This window comes from Rattus norvegicus, chromosome X (genome assembly GCF_036323735.1).
Source record: "Rattus norvegicus strain BN/NHsdMcwi chromosome X, GRCr8, whole genome shotgun sequence".
Lineage (NCBI taxonomy): Eukaryota > Metazoa > Chordata > Mammalia > Rodentia > Muridae > Rattus > Rattus norvegicus.
The window spans coordinates 29,123,651-29,145,678 of NC_086039.1; positions in this window are offsets into that span (position 1 = coordinate 29,123,651).

Here is a 22,028-nt window from a genome sequence, read left to right on the forward strand (position 1 = left end):
AAAAGACAACCTTCAAGAATTGGCTTGAGTCTCTCCTTCCATTCTGCAGATCTGGAGCTCAAACTCAAGTCATCAGGACTTGTACCCATCTGGGAGGCATGAAAATCTCACTTCCTTCTTCTGAACTACATTGGTTCTCTGGCTTGAGAACTTAGAAGGAACTAAAAAGTGAACTAGAGCTGTGGAGGGAAGGAAAGTACTCTCTGATGGTAACGGGTGAATGGAATGAACTGCCAAGGTCTGTACCTCTGGGAGAAATTGAAATTAGAGAGTTCAAAAACTACTGCAAGGCATATAATGAAAAATATGGGGGGAGGATTGAGTCTACATTTTGCATAGCAAGTTATAGGCCAACCCATGATTTAGAGGAACACTAAAGCTCTTATATATAAAGAAGCAATCAACACTATGAAGTCAATGTGCTTTTCCCAAACAGCTGGAATTCTCTGATCATGCAGTTGTTTTGTGAGATAAAGTTCAGAAAATTATGTCTTATCTCCAGAACTCAGTTTTGTTCACATCCACAGACAGTTTTAATGGTTGTCTTGTTGGCTTGGCATCACACATCTGACCAGGGGCAAATCTAAATGGCCTAAGACAGGACTGAGTCACATAACCTTTGAAAATATAAACCAAAATGGACAAGAGTAGGGGAAGGGGTTTTCCTTCTTTATTTAGGAGCAGTTTGTTCCACAGATGTAACCATGAGAGAATATTCAGATCTGAATGTATCAGACAATGAGCTATACTATATGGCTCAGGGATAGGTGTTTTAGCTAGTGTTTTACATTACAGTGAAGAGACACCAAGACCATGGCAACTCTCTTAAAGGAAAGCATTTAATTGGGGCTGACTAATAGTTCAGAGGTTTAACCCATTGTCATTATGATGGGAAGCATGGCTGCATGAAGGCAGACAGGGTGCTACTGAGGTAGCTGAGGGTTCTCCATGTGGAACTGCAGACAACGGGAAGAGAGAGCAACACTGGGCTATTTTTCATTCAAACCACCACAATAGGTCTAACATGGGCCTCTTCTGCCTTTTTTAACTCCTAAGAAGCCTAGTTCCTTCAGTAGCTTAGAAATTAATAGAAGAAGCAAAGAGAGCCACCAAGAGGGCCGAGAGTGCACCAAACCTGACTGCCCACATTCAATATCCAGGATACACATGATGAAAGGAGGTAACTAGTACTCAAGACTTATACACACATGCTGTAGCTCCCCATCCCCACATACACAATAAATAAAAAGGATAGATTAAAAGGGAAAGAGAGAGAGAGAGAGAGAGAGAGAGAAAGAGAGAGAGAGAGAACCCTTTCTGATATCCTATTATCCTATACTGGACAGGAACTAACTTGCTTTGAATGGATTTTCTATTTGTATCAAATTTTCTCCTAGTTACTCATAAAATATATCAGAAAGTACTGTGAATTCTGAGTCCCACCAACAGGACAATTTACATCTTCAACAAAAAAAGTTTTGTCAGTGTTCAGGGACATAGAAATAGTATCTACCCTGTTTGGTTTATATCCAGTGTTTGCATGCACCAAGTAATGACACAATTAGAATATTTTTGAGGGAGACCTCACCGCCTGATCAGGTGGGCACTCCTGAGGCTGCAGAGCGGAGGAGACCACCAACACTGCCCACCCCTGCCCACATCCCTGGCCCAAGAGGCAACTGTATAAGGCCTCTGGGTTCCCGTAGGGGAGGGCCCAGGAGCGGCAGGACCCCTGCGCCTGAGACACCGCCGGAACCTGAAGGAAACAGACCGGATAAACAGTTCTCTGCACCCAAATCCTGTGGGAGGGAGAGCTGAACCTTCAGAGAGGCAGACATGCCTGGGAAACCAGAAGAGATTGCACTCTGTGCACATCCAGATGCCAGAGGAAAACACCAAACGTCATCTGGAACCCTGGTGCACAGAGGCTCCTCGAAAGAGCGGCGCAGATCTTCCCGGTTGCTGCCGCCGCGGAGAGGACTTAGGCAGTACCCCACGAGCAAACTTGAGCCTTGGAACCATAGGTAGGACCAACTTTTCCCCTGCAAGAAACCTGCCTGGTGAACTCAAGACACAGGCCCACAGGAACAGCTGAAGACCTGTAGAGAGGAAAAACTACACGCCCGAAAGCAGAACACTCTGTCCCCATAACTGGCTGAAAGAAAACAGGAAAACAGGTCTACAGCACTCCTGACACACAGGCTTATAGGACAGTCTAGCCACGGTCAGAAATAGCAGAACAAAGTAACACTAGAGATAATCTGATGGCGAGAGGCAAGCACAGGAACCCAAGCAACAGAAACCAAGACTACATGGCATCATCGGAGCCCAATTCTCCCACCAAAGCAAACACGGAATATCCAAACACACCAGAAAAGCAAGATCTAGTTTCAAAATCATATTTGATCATGATGCTGGAGGACTTCAAGAAAGACATAAAGAACTCCCTTAGAGAACAAGTAGAAGCCTACAGAGAGGAATCTCAAAAATCCCTGAAAGAATTCCAGGAAAACACAATCAAACAGTTGAAGGAATTAAAAATGGAAATAGAATCAATCAAGAAAGAACACATGGAAACAACCCTGGACATAGAAAATCAAAAGAAGAGACAAGGAGCTGTAGATACAAGCTTCACCAACAGAATACAAGAGATGGAAGAGAAAATCTCGGGAGCAGAAGATTCCATAGAAATCATTGACTCAACTGTCAAAGATAATGTAAAGCAGAAAAAGCTACTGGTCTAAAACATACAGGAAATCCAGGACTCAATGAGAAGATCAAACCTAAGGATAATAGGTATAGAAGAGAGTGAAGACTCCCAGCTCAAAGGACCAGTAAATATCTTCAACAGGATCATAGAAGAAAACTTCCCTGACCTAAAAAAAGAGATACCCATAGACATACAAGAAGCCTACAGAACTCCAAATAGATTGGACCAGAAAAGAAACACCTCCCGTCACATAATTGTCAAAACACCAAACGCACAAAATAAAGAAAGAATATTAAAAGCAGTAAGGGAAAAAGGTCAAGTAACATATAAAGGCAGACCTAACAGAATCACACCAGACTTTTCGCCAGAAACTATGAAGGCCAGAAGATCCTGGACAGATGTCATACAGACCCTAAGAGAACACAAATGCCAGCCCAGGTTACTGTACTCTGCAAAACTCTCAATTAACATAGATGGAGAAACCAAGATATTCCATGACAAAACCAAATTTACACAATATCTTTCTACAAATCCAGCACTACAAAGGATAATAAAGGGTAAAGTCCAACATAAGGAGGCAAGCTATACCCTAGAAGAAGCAAGAAACTAATCATCTTGGCAACAAAACAAAGAGAAGAAAAGCACACAAACATAACCTCACATCCAAATATGAATATAACAGGAAGCAATAATCACTATTCCTTAATATCTCTCAACATCAATGGCCTCAACTCCCCAATAAAAGCACATAGATTAACAAACTGGATACGCAACGAGGACCCTGCATTCTGCTGCCTACAGGAAACACACCTCAGAGACAAAGACAGACACTACCTCAGAGTGAAAGGCTGGAAAACAACTTTCCAAGCAAATGGTCAGAAGAAGCAAGCTGGAGTAGCCATTCTAATATCAAATAAAATCAATTTTCAATTAAAAGTCATCAAAAAAGATAAGGAAGGACACTTCATATTCATCAAAGGAAAAATCCACCAAGATGAACTCTCAATCCTCATCTTCGGTTGGTTTATATACAAGTGTGCAATTTCTAGGCTTGAAAGTAAAATGATGCTATCTGGTGCTGGATAGAGGAGCCTTATTTTTTATTATGGCAGCTTGCTATTTTTGTAACATGGTGATTTGATTGAACACAATAAAGTACAGTAGTAACTGATCTCCCCTTCTTCCTGGATGAGTGAGGAGATGATTAAATGTTGATGTCAGCATCCTTGAGCATATTCAGATGATCTTCTGCTTCTGTTGAAAAGGATGCTGTGTTTGATTGTGGTCCGAAGCTTTGAAGCACTACTTGGCATCTCCTTCCTTGGAGGTCTCACTGTTTAAACATAACAGATTTGATAGCTTGTTGGTAAGGTGAGGTCCAGCTTGTCTCCACTAGGTCATCTTCATGTGAATCCGGTGGTTATACGGTTTTGTTTTAGGGATATTTCATTTTTTAATAACGGTTTTAGCTGACATTCATGGAGAGAATGAATCCTTAGAACTGTGCCACTAGTGAAAGGAAATCCTGTCTAGAGTATGTTTCTTTACAAAGCTGTGTCACACCATCCTTTGGGCCCTCTGCTGGAAAAGTAGAATCAAGTCTCAAATAATGCCTTTTAAATTGTATCCTCTAGTATTATAGATGTAGGACAGTACTGTATCATACCTCTGTGGATGTAAAATAGCTTGTACCTGCTTTATGATACGTAGTAGTGACCGTGCTTTATCAGAGCTGTTTTTAATGATGTTGCTCAGAATGTTTTCTTTCCAGATGATGATTGAGAAGCTAATTTAAAAAAAAATGGTGCCAGGTACCACAAGAGTAACAGAACTGTGCTGTTTTCTCGGGTTTTGTTTTTTTACTTTTTTTTTAAATGGAGTGTGCTGGATGTCTCTACAGTTTTGTTCAGATGACTGCAGAACCTGGAAAAGCTGTTGCTGCTGTTGATGCATAACACACTGCTATTATTGGTCTTTTTATATAAATATAAATATATATATATACAGATATATAATTTGAATTTTTTGAAACTTTAGCTGTGCTGTCAACTTTGGAAAAAAGTATCCCGTTTACTGTGTTGAGTTGGCACTGTACAGAAATTAACAGCCATATTGGTCTAGAAATGTTGAACTTAAGTTTTTTCCATTTGTACAGGGGTAACACACTGTATTAAATATGTAAGGTCTTATCTACGTGGGTTTGATTACAAAAACTAATAAAGTATTCTCTAAATTAAAAAAAAAGAATATTTTTGAGGCATGATCTTGTACCCCAGGATGCCATGACAATGACCTTGAGTAACTGTTGGGCTTGTAGGCTTTTATCAACACATTGGATGATATGAGATGTTGGGGATATATGCTAGGCAAACTCTCATCTAGTTAAGCTACATTGACAGCTCCTATAATCTCTTATCACTAGAGAGCCTTCTAATTACTTTAGAAAAACAAACTAGAGGAAATGTCTCCAGAAATGTTCTTCTCAGTAAATGTTTATTAAAACTAAGAGGAGAAAAGAAGCCCAGAAGACTGCTTTTCTCATTGCTGTGTGTTTTTTAAGCAGAGAAAAATGTGAATTTGTAGAGCAAATCTCTTTTTTTTTAAACATTTATTTATTTATTATGTATACATCATACAGCTTTCTGCCTGCATGGATGCACCTGCAGGCCAGAAGAGGGCACCAGACCTGATTATAGATAGTTGTGAGCCACCATGCGGTTGCTGGGAATTGAACTCAGGACCTCTGGAAGAGCAGACAGTGCTCTTAACCTCTGAGCCATCTCTCCAGCCCTAGAGCAAATCTCTTATATGCTATGTGCAAACATCACTTGTCAATAAAATTTTAAAAAGCCTGGGGTGAACACGTGGCTAAAAATTCTTTTTAAAAAATTCTTTTGATTATTCCGTAACCTCTAAGCCTGGTATGTTTAGTCCCCATCTCTCACTAGTTCAAATAGGTCTCCTTTCTCTGATTACTTAATGTGAATCTTAGAAAGTTATATCAGGAAGGAATAACAAGGCATTCAAACACACTATTATTGCATTATGGATCCTGTAATTCATGTCCTTGAAGCTACTCTCTCAGCACCATGTAAGCAGGTAAATTAAAAGTGTTACAGAGTCCATTTACCTAAATTGACAGGACTAAGTGGAAATGACCAGACTATAAACATTAAATTCTTGTCAAATGAAAAAAAAAAGCCTATGGCCAAAGAGCTGAGACAAGATTTGATGGCGATGCATCCAGAAGGGAGAGAGAGAAGAATTCTGGGAAGGTCAGGAGTGAGAGATTCACTCCAGAACTCCGAGGAAGACTGTCACATGAACCTTGAGGAAAAGTAACTAAACATTGGAAGACATAGAATAAACAGGTTATATAAGTAATAATCTAGTTGGGAAACAAACTAAAGCTTATGGCCCAAGCATTCATCAATAAATAATTAGTCTCAGAGTCATTATTTTGGGGAACAGAGAGACCAAGTTGAAAGCCTGCAGTTATAGACTTCCTATAGCATCGTTTTGATATTGTTAGTTCCTTGCTTTATTAAAGAGAGACTGCATCCCCAGGTTCCAGCCACCCTCTTCCTTACCACCTTGTTCTATTGTTTTCACCATGGTTATTATCTACATCAATCTTGTTCAGTTTCTGTGCAACTTCTTGTTACATTGTCAGTTCCTGGGAGTAGAACCAGCACCTACATAAACATAGAATGAATTTGCAGATCCTCAAGTGTAAAGAAAGAAATTCCAATTTTTCCTTTTTCTCAGATTGACTAAATTGCATGGACTGATCCCAACTGTACTTTTCCAGGGTTTTTTTTTAGCCCCCTCCCTTAAGTACCTACTCTATCATAGCCTTCCAAATAGGAGGACCACCTCACCACCACCACAGTTTCTTATTGAGTGCCTCCATGCCTGATGGCTTCTTCTCCTCTAACTATCTACTACCCTTTATGTCCCACAAGGCCTGTTGATGTCTTCCCTTGATAAAACCACCACCACTGCTCTGTGCATGATTGTGGACATGATCTCTGCATGTTCATGGCATATTGTTACCTCATGTGCTATAGTCTGCCTGATACATATCCTTTTGTTTCCTACATTTTATTTTAAAATTTCTAAATTCATGCTTTGTTATACTGTATGTGTTTGTATATATGTGTGTATGGTGACTGTCAATGAGGATGTCTTGCATAGACTCATATATATGAACATTCATTCCCCAAATGATGACACTGTTTGGGGAGGCTTTGAGGTGTGGCCTTGTTGGAGGAAGTACACCACTGTAGGTCAGTTTTAAGAGTTAAACAATCTGGGCTGGAGAGATGGCTCAGCGGTTAAGAGCACCTGACTACTCTTCCAGAGGTCCTGAGTTCAATTCCCAGCAACCACATGGTGGCTCACAACCATCTGTAAAGAGATCCGATGCCTTCTTCGGGTGTATCTGAGGACAGCTAAAGTGTACTTATATATAATAAATGAATAAATCTTTCAAAAAAAGGAGTTAAAGAATCTTACCATTTCTAGTTTGCTTTCCTTGATTCATACTTGCCACCTGCTGCCATTCTGTCCCACCGTCATGGACTCTAACCTTCTGAAATCATATAAATATATTTTCCCATATGTTGCTTTGGTATGATGGGTAGTCTTAGTTGTCAACTTGACTACATCTGGAATTAACTGAAACTCCAAAATGGGGGACACATCTCTCAAAAATTTCTGCTGTATTTTAACTAGAAAGTTTCACTTCTAATCCAGATCTTTGATGTAAGGAGACATACCTTTAATCCAGATCTTTTGAGCTGGGGAAACTCATCTCTAACATGAACCATTCCTTTGTCTGGAAGCCTTTATAAAGGTGTAGAAGAAGGAAGCTTTTGCTCTTTGTCTGCTTGATTTTGTCTTACTAGAATGTCTATACCTTCACTGTTATTATAGCCTACTTCTTCCAGATTCCAGTGAGTACTTAAGACCAGCTGAGATACCTTGCCTCATGGATTGAAGAACTACTGGATTCTTGGACTCTCCATTCATAGGTAGTGATTGTTGGATTAGCAATAATTGAATGCAGCAACAGAGTTGGTAACACTGTACATAAGACTTTTGAGAGTCTATGGAAAAATAAGGAAAATCGTGAGGTTTGTTGATTGCCCCTAGCATCTCTGAATAAATTAACAAAGGAAAAAATGAACTTTGTAATAAAATCAACTAACTTCTACCATCTCAGAATATGATAAGGGACAATAAGTTAGTGATTGTGGGAGTTTGAATGAATATGGCCCCAGAACTATTACGAGATATGGCCTTCTTGGAGTGGGTGTGGCTTTGTTAGAGAAGTTATATCACTGGAGAGTAGGATTTGAAGTCTCAGAAGCTGAAGCCTGGTCAGTGTATCACTGTCACTTCCTGATGCCTGTGTATCTAGATGTAGAACTCTCAGCTACCTCTTCAGCACCAAATCTGCCTATGTGCCAGCATGATTCCTGCCATGATGATAATGGACTAAACCTCTGAACTATAAGCCAGCCCCAAATAAATGTTTTCATTTATAAGACTTGCCTTGTTCATGATGTCTCTTCATAGCAAGAAACCCGTAAGACAGTGATTGAAACTGATCAACCCCAGCTGCACACAAACAGTCTACAGCATTGGTTCTCAACTTTCCTAATTCTATGACCCTTTAACACAGTTCTTCATGTTGTGGTGACCCCCCAACCATGAAATTATTTTTTGTTGCTACTTCATAACTGTAATATTGCTATGGTAATGAATTATAATGCAAGGGTCTGTGTTTTCCAGTGATCTCAGATGATCCCCTATGGAAGGTTCATCTGATATGCAACTCCCATTGGCAACCACTGGTCTAAAGGTTTCTCAGTGTGCCCTGGAAGAGAATCTTCTCTCCAGCAGCTACAGAGCTCAAGTTACAGAAAGTCAAATCGAATCCCTCATTACAAGGTTGGCTGAATTATAGCAAAAAATTTAAGTCTCAGCCTTGGAGGGAATCAATGGTTAAAGTCAGTGCATTACTTACTAAAGAGTAAGATCCTATAACTTGGGGTGGAAATGTATGGGAAAAACCTATTGAAGCTGAGAACTGTGATTCCGAAGGGTTTTTCTCACCTGAAGAATTAATCTCTCTATCCACAGCAGATGTACTTACATCCCCCACACCATGTAATATTGCCCTTTTCACCTCTGACTGAGTAAATTAACTATCCACTATCTGCCAAACCAGCAGTGACTTACTCTGAAGAAGGTGCTAGGCAAAACAATACTGATGTCCCCCCCAGGGCCCAGCAGTATTCATTTCTACACTTATAGCCAGACTTAGGGCAAAGCAGACTCCTACACAGAGACAAAAAGTGTACTCTACACTATTAAAGAGTTTAATGAGTTTGCTAATTTGTTCAAGCAGACGTCTGGGAAATCTGTGTGGGAATGGATTTAAGGGTGTGGGATAATGGTGGAAAAAATATAAAATTGGATCAGGCTGAGTTTTTTGATGTGGGCCGTCTGAGTGGAGATTCTGTGTTTAATATATCAACTCACACAATTTTTAAAAAGGTGTCCCAAGTTTGCTTGAATGGTTGGCTGAAGCATTTGTCTTAAGCTGGCATATTAAAAAAGGAGTTGGAGATGCCTGATATTGCTTGGCTTAGTGTAGATGAAGGGATTTTAAGGCTAAAGACAATTACGATGCTAGAGTAGGTACACTGTATAAAAAATCTAATCCTCCACAATCGGAAAGCCCAAATTGCATGCCCTTCACTAATCTTATACAACACAAAACGTTGAGAGGGACACCAACACATTTGAAGAGTTTGTTGTCTTCCTTTTTCTTGTGACAGATGTGAGGGATGGAGACTCTGTTGCTCAGGTGGATGGATTAAAGTCCACGAGTTTAATTAGTCACTAGGGTAGAAGCGGCCAGGTGGCAGCCTTGAATTGTCAATGGCAATGTGATTGTCCTTATGGTAATAGACAGTACAGACAAAGCAATGTCTATAGCCTCTTGTTGATTGCATCAAAATCGATCTCTCATGAGTTCTTGGGGGGGGGGGTCGCATCATCCCGAGACTTGAGTGAGGCTTTCCCCTCTCCGAAGGTCTTTCAGTATACTTAGAAGTTGGCAGAATTCTCACATTGGTCCCCTAACCTGTGGAGTGAGAGCTATTGTGGCAGGAAAAGCTAAATGAACACCTTTAGAGTTGCCTCTGTCAAGGAAAATAGTGAACAAAAATCAGTATCATGTCCCTGGAGTAATGGCACAAATTGGTACCACCAAACTTGAAAGATGCAGGGTTGGTGATTCCCAACACATCTCCCTTTAACTCCCCTATCTGGCCATTGCAGAAGAGAGATGGATCACGGAGAATGACAATTGACTATCAAAAACTCAATTAGGTAGTGACTATGATTGCAGCTGCTGTACCAGATGTAGTGTTCTTACTTGAGCAAATTAACACATCCTTTGGTTATGAAGCTATTGATCTAGAAAACACCCTTTTCTTGGTACCTGTCCAAAAGGATCACCAGAACCAATTTGCTTTCAAATGACAAAGCTAGGAGTATACCCTTACACTTTTACCCCAACGACACAACTCTCCAACTCAATGTCATAATTAGAAAAGATTCCAACCCTGTCTTTTCTAAAAAATATCACACTGGTGTGCTGTATTGATGGCATTATACTGATTGGACCAACTGAGCAGGACGTAGCAACTATTTTGAACTCATTGGTAACACATATGTATGTGCAGTAGAGGATGAGAAATAAATCTAACCAAAATCTGAAGGCCTTATACCTCAGTGAAATTCTTAGCAGTCCCAGTGGTATGGGGTATTCCTTATAAGGTCAAGGATAAGTTACTGCACCTGGCCTTTCCCACCACCAAGAAAGAAGCACAACATTTAGTGGCACTATTTATATTCTAGAGACAGCACGTTCTTCATTTGCGTGTATTACTCAGGCCTATACACCAATTGACTCGGATATCTGGTAGCTTTGTGTAGGCTACACTGCCACTTGAAACATATGATCTGTCAGACCTCATGACACTTGAGGTTGAAGTGGCAGATAGGTATTTTGCTTGGAGCTTTTGGTGACTGCCTATAGGCTAATCATTAAACAGAGCTTTGGGATTTTGGAGCAAACTCCGCCATCATCTGCAGATAACTATTTTCCCTTTGAAAGGTATTTCTTGGTTTGCTATTCAGCTTTACTGGAAACTGACCAATTAGCAATGGGCCACCAAGTTACCGTGTGACCTGAGCTATCCATCATGAGTTGGGTGTTATCTGATCTGCCAACTCATAAAATAGGACATGCACAGCAGCAATCTATTAACAAATGGAAATGGTATATGTGGGACTGAGCCTAAGCAAGTCCTGAAGACACAGCAAGTTTCACGAAGAAGTTGCTCAAATGGCTATGGTTTCTACTCCTGTGACAATGCTGTCTGATGACAGTTGTATACAGATAACCTCATGGTGTGCCTGCTATAATCAGTTGACTAAGGAATAGAAAACCAGGGCCTAGTTTACTGATACTTCTGCACATTACTCAGGCACAACCCAGAAGTGAACAGCTGGAGCATTACATACCCTTTGTAGGACAACCCAGAAAGACACCAGTGAACAAAATCTTCACAGTGGGCAGAACTCTGGGCAGTACACATGGTATTACAGTTTGTTTGGAAGGATAAATGGCCAAATGTGGAACTGTTTATTGATTAGCAGGCTGTAGCCCATGAACTGGCTGGTGGTCAAGGATTTGGAAAGAGAATGATTGGAAAGTTGGTGAAAAAGACATCTGGTGAAGAAACATGTGGATAGATCCCCCAAACTTGTAAAGGATGCAAACATACTTCTGTTCTATGTAATTTCCTCCAAAGGTGACTTCAGCCAAGGAGTTAAAAAATCAAGTAGATATGATGATCCATTTTGTGGACATTCAGCCCCTTTTGCCAGCCATTTCTGCCATTATCCAGTGGGCCTATAACAAAGTATCATGTTGACAGAGGTGGGGTTATACATGGGCTTTACAACATGGACTTCCACTCACCAATACTAACCTGGGTACAGCTACTGCTGAGTGCTGGATCTACCAACACCAGAGACTAACATTGGGCCCAAGATATTCACCATTGCCCAGGGTGACCAGCCAGAAACTTGGAGGCAGGTTGACTACTTCCTCCATAGAAAGAACAATTCTTTGTCCTTATTTGAGTAGATACTTATTCTTGTTATGGATTTACCTTTCCTACACATAATGCTTCTATCATCATCTTGGAACATACAGAATGCTTTATCCACTGTCTTTATAGTCCACAAAGTATTGCTTCTGACCAAGAAGCTCACTTCACAGTCAAAGAAGTGTGACAGTGGACCCAAGATCGTGGAGTCCACTGGTCTTACTATGTTTCTCACCTTTCTAAAGCAGCTGGACAGATGGAATGGCCCTTTGAAGACACAGTTACAGTACCAATTTGGTGGCAGCAGCCCGGGGATAGGCTTCTCTAGAATGTCAGTATATGGTTTGAATCACTGTCCAATAAGTGGGGTTTCTCCCGTAGCCAGGATCCATTTGTCCAGGAATCAAAGGGTAGAATGGGACTATTTCCATTCGCTATCACTTCTATTGATCCACTAGGAAAAAATTTACTTCCTGTTACTGCCACATTACCTTCTCCTGGCTTAGAAAATTTGGTTCCAGAAGAGAGAGAACTCATGCCAAGAACCAGAACAAACATCCCATTGAACTAGAAGCTGATACTTCCCCACTGGCCACCTTGTGCTTCTTATACCCTTAAGCCAACAGGCTAAGAAAAGAATAAGAGTGTTAGAAGGGGGTGATTGATTCAAATTACTATGGGGAAGTTGGATTGTTTCTCGACTGTGGAGGTAAGAACATTTATGTCTGGAGTACAGGAGATCCGTTAGGGCATTTCTAGGTGCTACCATGTCTTATGATTAAAGTCAGTGGGAAATAGGAACACCTCAATCCTGGCAGGATGACAAAGGGCACAGACCCTTCAATAATGAATGTATGAGTAGCTAGCTCCTCCAGGAGAAGAACCAAGATTTGCTGAGGTGTTTGCTGATGGTGGGGGAAGTAGAGAATGGGTAGTACAGGAAAGGAGTTATAAATACGAGCCAAGACCACATGGCCCACTGCAGAAATATAGATTATAATTGACAGGAATACTTCTGTTATATTTTGTTAGGAATGTGTTTGCATAGATATTTGTGTTTTCTTTTTCTTTTTTTAATATTTTTATTTACATTTCAAATGTTATTCCCTTTCCCAGTTTCCTGTCCACAAGCCCCCTATCTCCTCCCCTCTGCTTCTTCTATAAGGGTGTTCTCCTCCCCATCTACTCTCCCTTCCTGACCCCAGCCAACATTCCCCTACACTGGAGGTCCAACCTTGGCAGGACCAAAAGCATCTCCTTCCTTTGGTGCCCAACAAGGCCATCCTCTGCTACATATGCAGCTGGAGCCATGGGTCAGTCCATGTATAGATCTTTTCCCAATCTGTTGGTTGCTGTTTTGTCCTAATGACAGTGTCCTTTGCCTTCAGATGCTTTGCAGTTTTATGAAGTCCCATTTGTCGATTCTTGATCTTAGAGCATAAGCCGGTGTCCATGTGATAAACACTATTCCCCACATTTTCTTCTATTAGTTTGAATGTATCTTGTTTGATGTGGAGGTCCTTGATCCACTTGGACTTAAGCTTTTACAGGGCTATAAGAATGGATCAGTTAACATTCTTCTACATGCTGACCTCCAGTTGAACCAGCACCATTTGTTGAAAATGCTATCTTTTTTCCATTGGATGGTTTTAGCTCCTTTGTCAAAGATCAAGTGACCATAGGTGTGTGGGTTCATTTCTGGGTCTCCAATTCTATTCCACTGATTGACTTTCCTGTCTCTGTACCAATTCCATACAGTTTTTAACACTATTGCTCTGTAATACTGCTTGAGGTCAGGGATGATGATTTCTACAGAATTTCTTTTGTTGATGAGTACAGTTTTTGCTTTCTTGGGTTTTTTGTTATTCAAAATGAATTTGCAAATTGCTTTTTCTAACTCTGTGAAGTGAGTTGGAATTTTGATGGAATTTGCATTGAATCAGTAGATTGCTTTTGCCAAAATGACCGTTTTTACTATATTAATCCTGCCAATTCATGAGCATGGGAGTTTGTTCAATCTTCTGAGATCTTCTTCAATTTCTTTCTTCAAAGACTTGAAGTTCTTGTATACAGATCTTTCACTTGCTTAGTTAGAGTCACACCGAGGTATTTTATGTTATTTGCAACTATTGTGAAGAGTGTCATTTCCCTAATTTCTTTCTCAGCCTGTTTATCCTTTGAGTAGGGGAAGGCTACTGATTTGTTTGAGTTAATTTTTTACCAAGTCACTTTGCTGAAGTTGCTTATCAGGCTTAGTAGTTCTGTGGTGGAACTTTTGGGGTCACTTAAGGGTTCTATCATATCATTTGCAAATAGTGTTATTTTGACTTCTTTCTTTCAAATTTGAATCCCTTTGACCTCCTTTCTGTTTTTCTAGAGCTGTCTGATTGCTCTAGCTAAGATTTCAAGTACTATATTGAATAGGTAGGAAGAGAGTAGGCAGCCTTGTCTAGTCCCTGATTTTAGAGGGATTGCTTCAAGTTTCTCTCCATTTAGTTTGATGTTGGCTACTAGTTTGATATATATTGCTTTTACTATGTTTAGGTGTGGGCCTTGAAATTCTGATCTTTCCAGGACTTTCATCATGAAGGTTGTTGAATTTTGTCAAATGCTTTCTCAGCATCTAATGAAATGATAGTGTGTTTTTTTTTCTTTGAGTTTGTTTATATAGTGGATTACATTGCTGAATTTCCATATATTAAACCAGTCCTGCATCCTTGGAATAAAGCTTACTTGATCATGATGGGTGATCTTTTTGATGTGTTCTTAGAATCAGTTTGTGAGAATTTTATTGAGGATTTTTATGTCGATATTCATAAGGGTAATTGGTCTGAAGTTCTCTTCTTTGTTGGGTCTTTTGTGGTTTAGGTATAAGCATAATTGTGGCTTCATAGAAGGAATTTGATAGTGTTCAATCTGTTTCTATTTTGTGGAATAGTTTGGACAGTATTGGTATGAGATCTTCTATGAAGGTCAGATAGAATTCTGTGCTAAACCCATCTGGTCCTGGGTTCTTTTTGTTTGGGAGACTTTTAATAACTGCTTCAATTTCTTAGGAGTTATGTGGTTGTTTAGATGGTTTATCTGATCCTAATTTAGCTTTGGAACCTGGTACTTGTCCAGAAAATTGTCCTTTTCCTCCAGATTTTCCAGTTTCTTTGAATATAGGCCTTTGTAGTAGGATCTGATGATTTTTTGAATTTCCTCTGATTCTGTAGTTATGTCTCCCTTTTCATTTCTGATTTTGTTAACTTGGATACACTCTCTGTGTCCTCTGGTTAGTCTGCTTATCTATCTTGGTGATTTTCTCAAAGAACCAGCTTTTGGTTCTGTTGATTCTTTGTATAGTCCTTTTTGTTTCTACTTGGTTGATTTGAGCTCTGAGTTTGATTATTTCCTGCCTTCTACTCTTCCTGTGTATTTGCTTCTTTTTGTTCTAGAGCTTTTAGGTATCCTGTCAAGCTGCTAATGTATGCTCTCTCCTGTTTCCTTCTGGAGGCACTCAGAGCTTTGAGTTTTCCTCTTAGCACAACTTTCATTGTGTACCATAAGTTTGGATATGTTGTGCCTTCATTTTCATTGAGTTCTAAAAAGTCTTTAATTTCTTTCTTTATTACTTCCTTGATCAAGTTATAATTGAGTACAGCATTGTTCAACTTCCATGTATACATGGGCTTTCTGTCCTTTTTATAGTTATTGAAGATCAACCTTAGTCCATTGTGATCTGGTAGGACGCATGGGATTATTTCAGTCTTCTTGTATGTGTTGAGGCCTGTTTTGTGACCAATTATATGGTCAATTTTGGAGAAGGCACTGTGAGGTGCTCAGAAGAAGGTGTATTCTTTTATTTTAGGAAGAAATGTTCTATAAATATCTATTAAGTCCGTTTGGTTCATATCTTCTGTTAGTTTCTCTATTCCTCTTTTTAATATCTGTTTCCATGATCTGTCCATTGCTGAGAGTGGTGTGTTGAAATCTCCTACTATTATTGTGTGAGGTGCAATTTGTGCTTTGAGTTTTAGTAAGGTTTCTTTTTTGAATGTAGGTGGCCTTGTATTTAGAGCATAGATATTTAGGATTGAGAGTTGATCTTGGTGGATTTTTTCCTTTGATGAATATGAAGTGTCCTTCCTTATCTGTTTTGTTAACTTTTGGTTGAAAGTCAATTTTATTTGATATTTTAATGGCCATTCCAGCCTGTTTCTTCAGACCATTTGCTTGGAAAGTTGTTTTCCAGCCTTTTGTTCTTAGATAGTGTATGTCTTTGTCTCTGAGGTGGGTTTCCTGTATGCAGCAAATGTTGGGTCCCCATTACATGTCCAGTCTGTTAGCTATGTCTTTGTATTGGGGTGTTGAGTCCATTGATATTAAGAGATATTATGGAATAGTAATTGTTGCTTCTTGTTATTTTTGTTGTTAGAGGTGGAACTATGTTTGTGTGTTGCTCTTCTTTTGGTTATATTACAAGGAGATTACTTTCTTGCTTTTTCTAGGGTGTTCTCCACGCCAGCTTTCCTCAACTGCAGTGGATAGTCACACACTCATACACATGTAGACATCATGGACCTAGTGTGTTGTGTAAAAAAGGACATAAAGTTGGGATAGGAAAATGTTGCGAGGATATGGAGTATATATGACCATATGTCATTGTATGCATGCATGAAATTTTCAATAATAGACATTATAATAGCAAAAGTGATGCAAACTGCTTAATTTCCCTCTTTGCCTCCCTCCACCACCCCAAGGACATAGTATTCTATGTATGCTCTTAAGTGCTTCACAGTTTTCATTTAATGACATACCCTAAATATCTCACATTGGAATCTAGGGGATGTGTAGGCACTGCATTTGAACTTGCCTTTCTGTAGTAGCCTTCTTTAATACTCTTCTGCACCATCCAATGTTTAACTATGAGAATGCAGCTAAATAGATTTATAAATATCAATAAAGACCACACAACTCACATACTTATATGGGTCTTATTACTACCTGCAGACTGAATGGGGCAAACACATGTTTTATAGGATGTTAAATAATTATAGAAAATCTATAGAACATCATTTTGCACCAAACTACATAGCAGTAATGGATATGTATACAGGGAATTATTTTCTTAATATATTAAATGAAAATCTATGTCTTATAAAAGTACATTAAAAGTTAAACTTTGTTGTCAATTTAAGTCTGCAATTGTATGTGGAATAGTAAACTAACAAAAAAAACCTATTTTAGGATAGTAAGTTTATTCACAGTCATACAGGACTTGTGTGAATGTTTTGGAAACAGGAGCAACATATTTTCATGGGCCACAGCAACCTGGTTTAAGCAACAAAGTTTAACACAGAGGAAAAAAGTTAATTTTTTTTACTCTCACCTTTGATTGACAAACAAAAGCCCAGATTCTTCTTCAAATGAATCTAATTAATCCTAGATTTGGAGATCCAAATTTTTCAAAAGGAAGGGAGCAGTGTATATCCATCCACAGACTGTAGTGAAGTTGTGATACAAACATTAGCCTTTGTAAAATGAGCCAAGAGGTTGTATGTAAGTGGATCCCTCTTTTTCACAAATTTTTTAGATTACTGCCAATCCCACCTGCACACTGAGAAATTATATCCCAGTGTGTGGGAGAGAAAAATGTATGGAACAACTTACAATAAATGAGGTGCCAGGAGCAACAACCAGTTCAAATATTTGTTAGGCAACTATCATTTATTTTTTTCCAAGCTAAAACTGGGTTTGAAGAGTATAATCTGTAATAGCCTCCATTTTCCAATGAGTCAGCCAGGGAGATGGTCGGAGATGAACCTACCACAAACCACCTGAATGGGGCTCATGTAACATACATTGGGAAGAGTTAAGGCTCAAAGACAGAATGTGTGATTTTTCTGTATGACTCTTTCTCCTAGTCTCTAAAATAACCTCATTTAAAAATCAGTCATGGCTCCAGTTAGCAGAGCAGGTAAGTTTCTGCTGATACACTTGAACTGTTGTATCCATTTCTTGTTCTGGAACTCTCCATATTCTTGTCTGTTGCCATAATGAAAGCTGCTACATACGCCTGCTAACATGACCTATTCCACTGTGGAGCCTTGTCCTTCCTCTATGATCCAATGTTCCCTCTGAAACCAGGAGCCAAAATAAACCTGTCATCTCTTAAAAAAAAATCAGTCGTGGATTTCTTTTTCTGTATGTGTGTGAGCTTGCATATACATATGGGTGACCATAGAGGCAAGAAGGTGACAGATCCTCTTGAGAGATCAGACACCCTGGGGCTGGAGATACAGGTGACAGTCATCCACCTGGTGTGGAGGTTGGGAACAAACTCCAGACCTCTGAAAGAGCACCAGACCCTTAACAAGGAATCATCCCTTAAGCCCACGGGTATACCTTTTAAATGTAATTACTAATGCTCCTATTTCACTTGTGATTTTGGAGTTGTTTTTTGATAAATGATTTTCTTCGTGCCCTTTGAAAATAAGTTCATTCACTTTCCCAGTTCACAGGACAATCAAGATGATTCCTTCTCGTTTTTCTTGTGCAAACTTTCCCTGTGAACAAAATTTATTCACTGCAAAGGGGGTGACTTATTTTGTATCGAGTTTTAATTATTAGTTGTGCAGGAAGAGCATTTTGGAGTCACACTATATATAATAGTTTCCTGGGAAGATGTAAATAGGCATCTACTCACAGCAGAGAGTGCCCACAGCTGGGAAGAGGAATGATTTCACTCATGTCTAGCTTAGTAAACTGATGAATATATTAACTGTAGTTACTGTAGTAGAGGTTAAAGTAGTTGGTAGTGCAGTGACCCTTTAATACAGCTCCTCATGTTGTGGTGATCCCCAACCATAAAATTATTTTTGTTGATACTTTGTAACTATAAGCTTGCTACTGTTATGAATTGCAATGTAAGTATCTAGTATGCAGGATATCTGATATGTAACCCTTGGAGTTTGATTACCACAACCCCACAAACTGAGAACCACAGGGTTAGAGGTTGTTACTTACAGGAATGTGACTGTATGGATGGAGTACTCCCTTCACACTCTGTACCTACTCTCTGGTAACTTGAAAACTATCTATTGCAGGGACAGAATTAAGACCATTTGGTAGAGGGGCAGAGGAGGGAGGATTATAATCTCAGGAGAGGTTCTAAAGATCCTCTTCATTCTTTCCTCCTATCAGGGAATGCCAAGAAGCTGGAGCTTCTAAGGGTTTCGTGCTGGTAGGTCTAGTGTCTGTGATCAGGATGAAAGTGGGGCAGTTATGCTGGTGTTCCACACAGTTGCTCTCTTAACCTTGTTTAATATCACAGGGAATTTCCTCCTAAGTTCCTCATTACTGTTCTTTCTAAATATTAGTTATTAACAATCCATTAACTAATCAGTATTTCTGAAAGGGCTATTATGTGACAAATCATGTTCAATTTGCAAAAGCATTTATGTTCATATAAATATTAGTTACTTTTCTGTTGCTTTGATAAACACCATGACCAAGTATACTAGTCAGAGTTTTCTACAGTAACAGAACAAGAATCTCTCTCTTTCTCTCTCTCTCTCTCTCTCTCTCTCTCTCTCTCTCTCTCTCTCTTATGGTGTTTTCATGTTTTTTCTTTCTTTTGTTTGTTTGGCTCTATTTAGGTTTGTTTGATTTTTATTTGTCTTTTTTCTAAGGAGAGAGAGAAAGAAGGCATGGAGTCAGGAATGGAGTCAGATTATGAGGAGGATATAATTTTATCAGAACGTATTGTATGAAAAAATATTTTCAATGTAAAAATGAGTCAATGTTATAGTATAAATAATTAATTAAATGGGAGAGTGAGAAATGAAAAGAAGACTAAATAATGTAGAAAAGAGAGGAAAATGCCTGGGATAAAGTTATGGGAAATGATAAAAAATAAAAACAAAACAAATACAGAGCAAGACAAACAATTAGGAAAAACAGTAAAGAATTATTCCTTGCTGAGGATGGGAATACTTTGCTTCCCCTCCCCCACCCCAGGTTTGCCATTTGAAAAGAGAGCAGAGGTATTGAGTTCTTTTCTCTGAAGAGGACAAACAGGACAGACCAGAAAGGGCTGTTTGGAGGCTGGGCCCCACCCTGCCTTTTCCTCTGGAAAGAGATAGCAACTCTGCTGCTGCTGGGTTGAATTCCTGCTAGCATTCTTCCTATGCTAGTCTAGCAATGCAGTGAGTATGGGGCTGATCATGACGGCTGTCCTGTCAGCTGGAACCATGGACTGCCCAGTTGGATAATCCCTGTACCCACACGGGACTAGGAAATATCCCATAGCAGTTGAATTTCCAGCAAAATGTCTGTGGATCTCTGGAAGTGTACAGTCAAACTAAAGCAATCAGCACTTTACAGAGGTGTAGGCCCTGAGGGATCCTGCTTATCTAAGCGTTGCTAGGGTCTGTCCCTGCCTATACCCCTACCACAGACTTTATCTTTCTTCCAGGAAATAGACCACAGTTCCTTCTTGAGGATGACCTGCCCTTTCCCACCATGTAGACCTAGGTCACTAGGTCAGCATCCTAGTCACAGCTAGTTTTTAGGGTACAGTGATCTTGGGTTCGTTCCTTTGTATCTTCTTGATCAATGATCTCGCATATTTTTTATTATTAATTATTTTATTTATTTGTATTTCAAATGTTATCTCCCTTCCTGGTTCCACTTCCATCTGCCCCCCACCCCCACCCCCCTTCACCTCTAATAGGGTGCTCCCCGACTTACCCACCCACTCCCGTGTCACCCCTCTAGCATACACTTTCTCTGGGACATCAAGCATCTGCAGGGTCAAATACATCCCCTCCCACTGAGGCCAGACAAGGCAGACCTCTGCTACATATGTAGTGAGGGCCATGGACCATCCCATGAATGCTCTTTGGTTGGTGACTTAGTCTCTGGGATTTCTGAGGGGTCCGGTTAGTTGATACTATTGGTCTTCCTATGGGGTTGCAATCTCCTTCAGTTCCTTCAGTCCTTCCCCTAACTCTTCCATGGTGGTCCCCATCCTCAGTCTAATGGGTGTCTGTAAGTATCTGCATCTGTCTCAGTCGGGTGTTGGTAGAACCTCTCAGAGTACAGCCATGTCAGGCTCCTGTCTGAGCACAACACTGCATTAGCAACAGTGTTGGAGTTTTTGTACTTATGCATGAAATGGATCCCAAGTTGGGGCAATCTCTGGGTGGCCTTTTCTTCATTCTCTGCTACATTTTTGTGCCTGCATTTTCTTTAGACAGGAAAAATTCTGGGTCAAAAATGTTGGGATGAGTGGATGACACCATCCCCCAGTGGAGGGCCATGTCTATCTACTAGAGATGGTCTCTTCAGGTCCCCTCAGCCCAGTGTTGAGAATTTCAGCTAAGGTCATCTCCAATGGGTCCTGGGAACCTTTCATATTACTGGTATCTGGGACTTTCTAGAGGTTCCTCTTGCCCAACCCCCACCTAACATTGCTGCATATTTCTATTCATTCTCCTTGCCCTCTGGCCTTCTTGCCCATCTTCCCCATACATGATCCTCCTCCCCCTTTCCCTCTCCCTCCCCCCTTCCACCCAGGTTCCTTTCTCCCTTTGTCTCCTGTCATTGTTTTGTTTCCCACTTCTAAGTGGGATTGAAGCATCCTCACTTCTGTTAAACTTCATGTGGTCTGTGAGTTGTATCATGGGTATTCTGAACTTTTTGACTAAAGTCCACTTATCAGTAAGTACATAAAATGTATGTCCTTTTGGATCTGGGTTACCTCAGTCAGGATGATATTTTCTAGTTCAATCCATTTGACTGCAAAATTAATGATCTCCTCATTTTTAATAGCTGAGTAGTCCATTGTGTAAATGTACCACATTTTATGTACCCATTCTTCAGTTGAGGGACATATGGGTTGTTTACAGCTCCTGACTCTTACAAATAAGGCTGTTGTGAACACAGTGAAGCATATGTCCTTGTGATATGGTTGTAGCATCATTGAGTATATGCCCAGGAGTGGTATAGCTGGATCCTCAAGTAGTACTATGTACAGTTTTCTGAGGAACCACCAAATTTATTTCCAGAGTGGTTGTACCAGTTTGTAATCCCACTAGCAATGGAGAAGTCTTCCTCTATCTCTGAATCCTCAC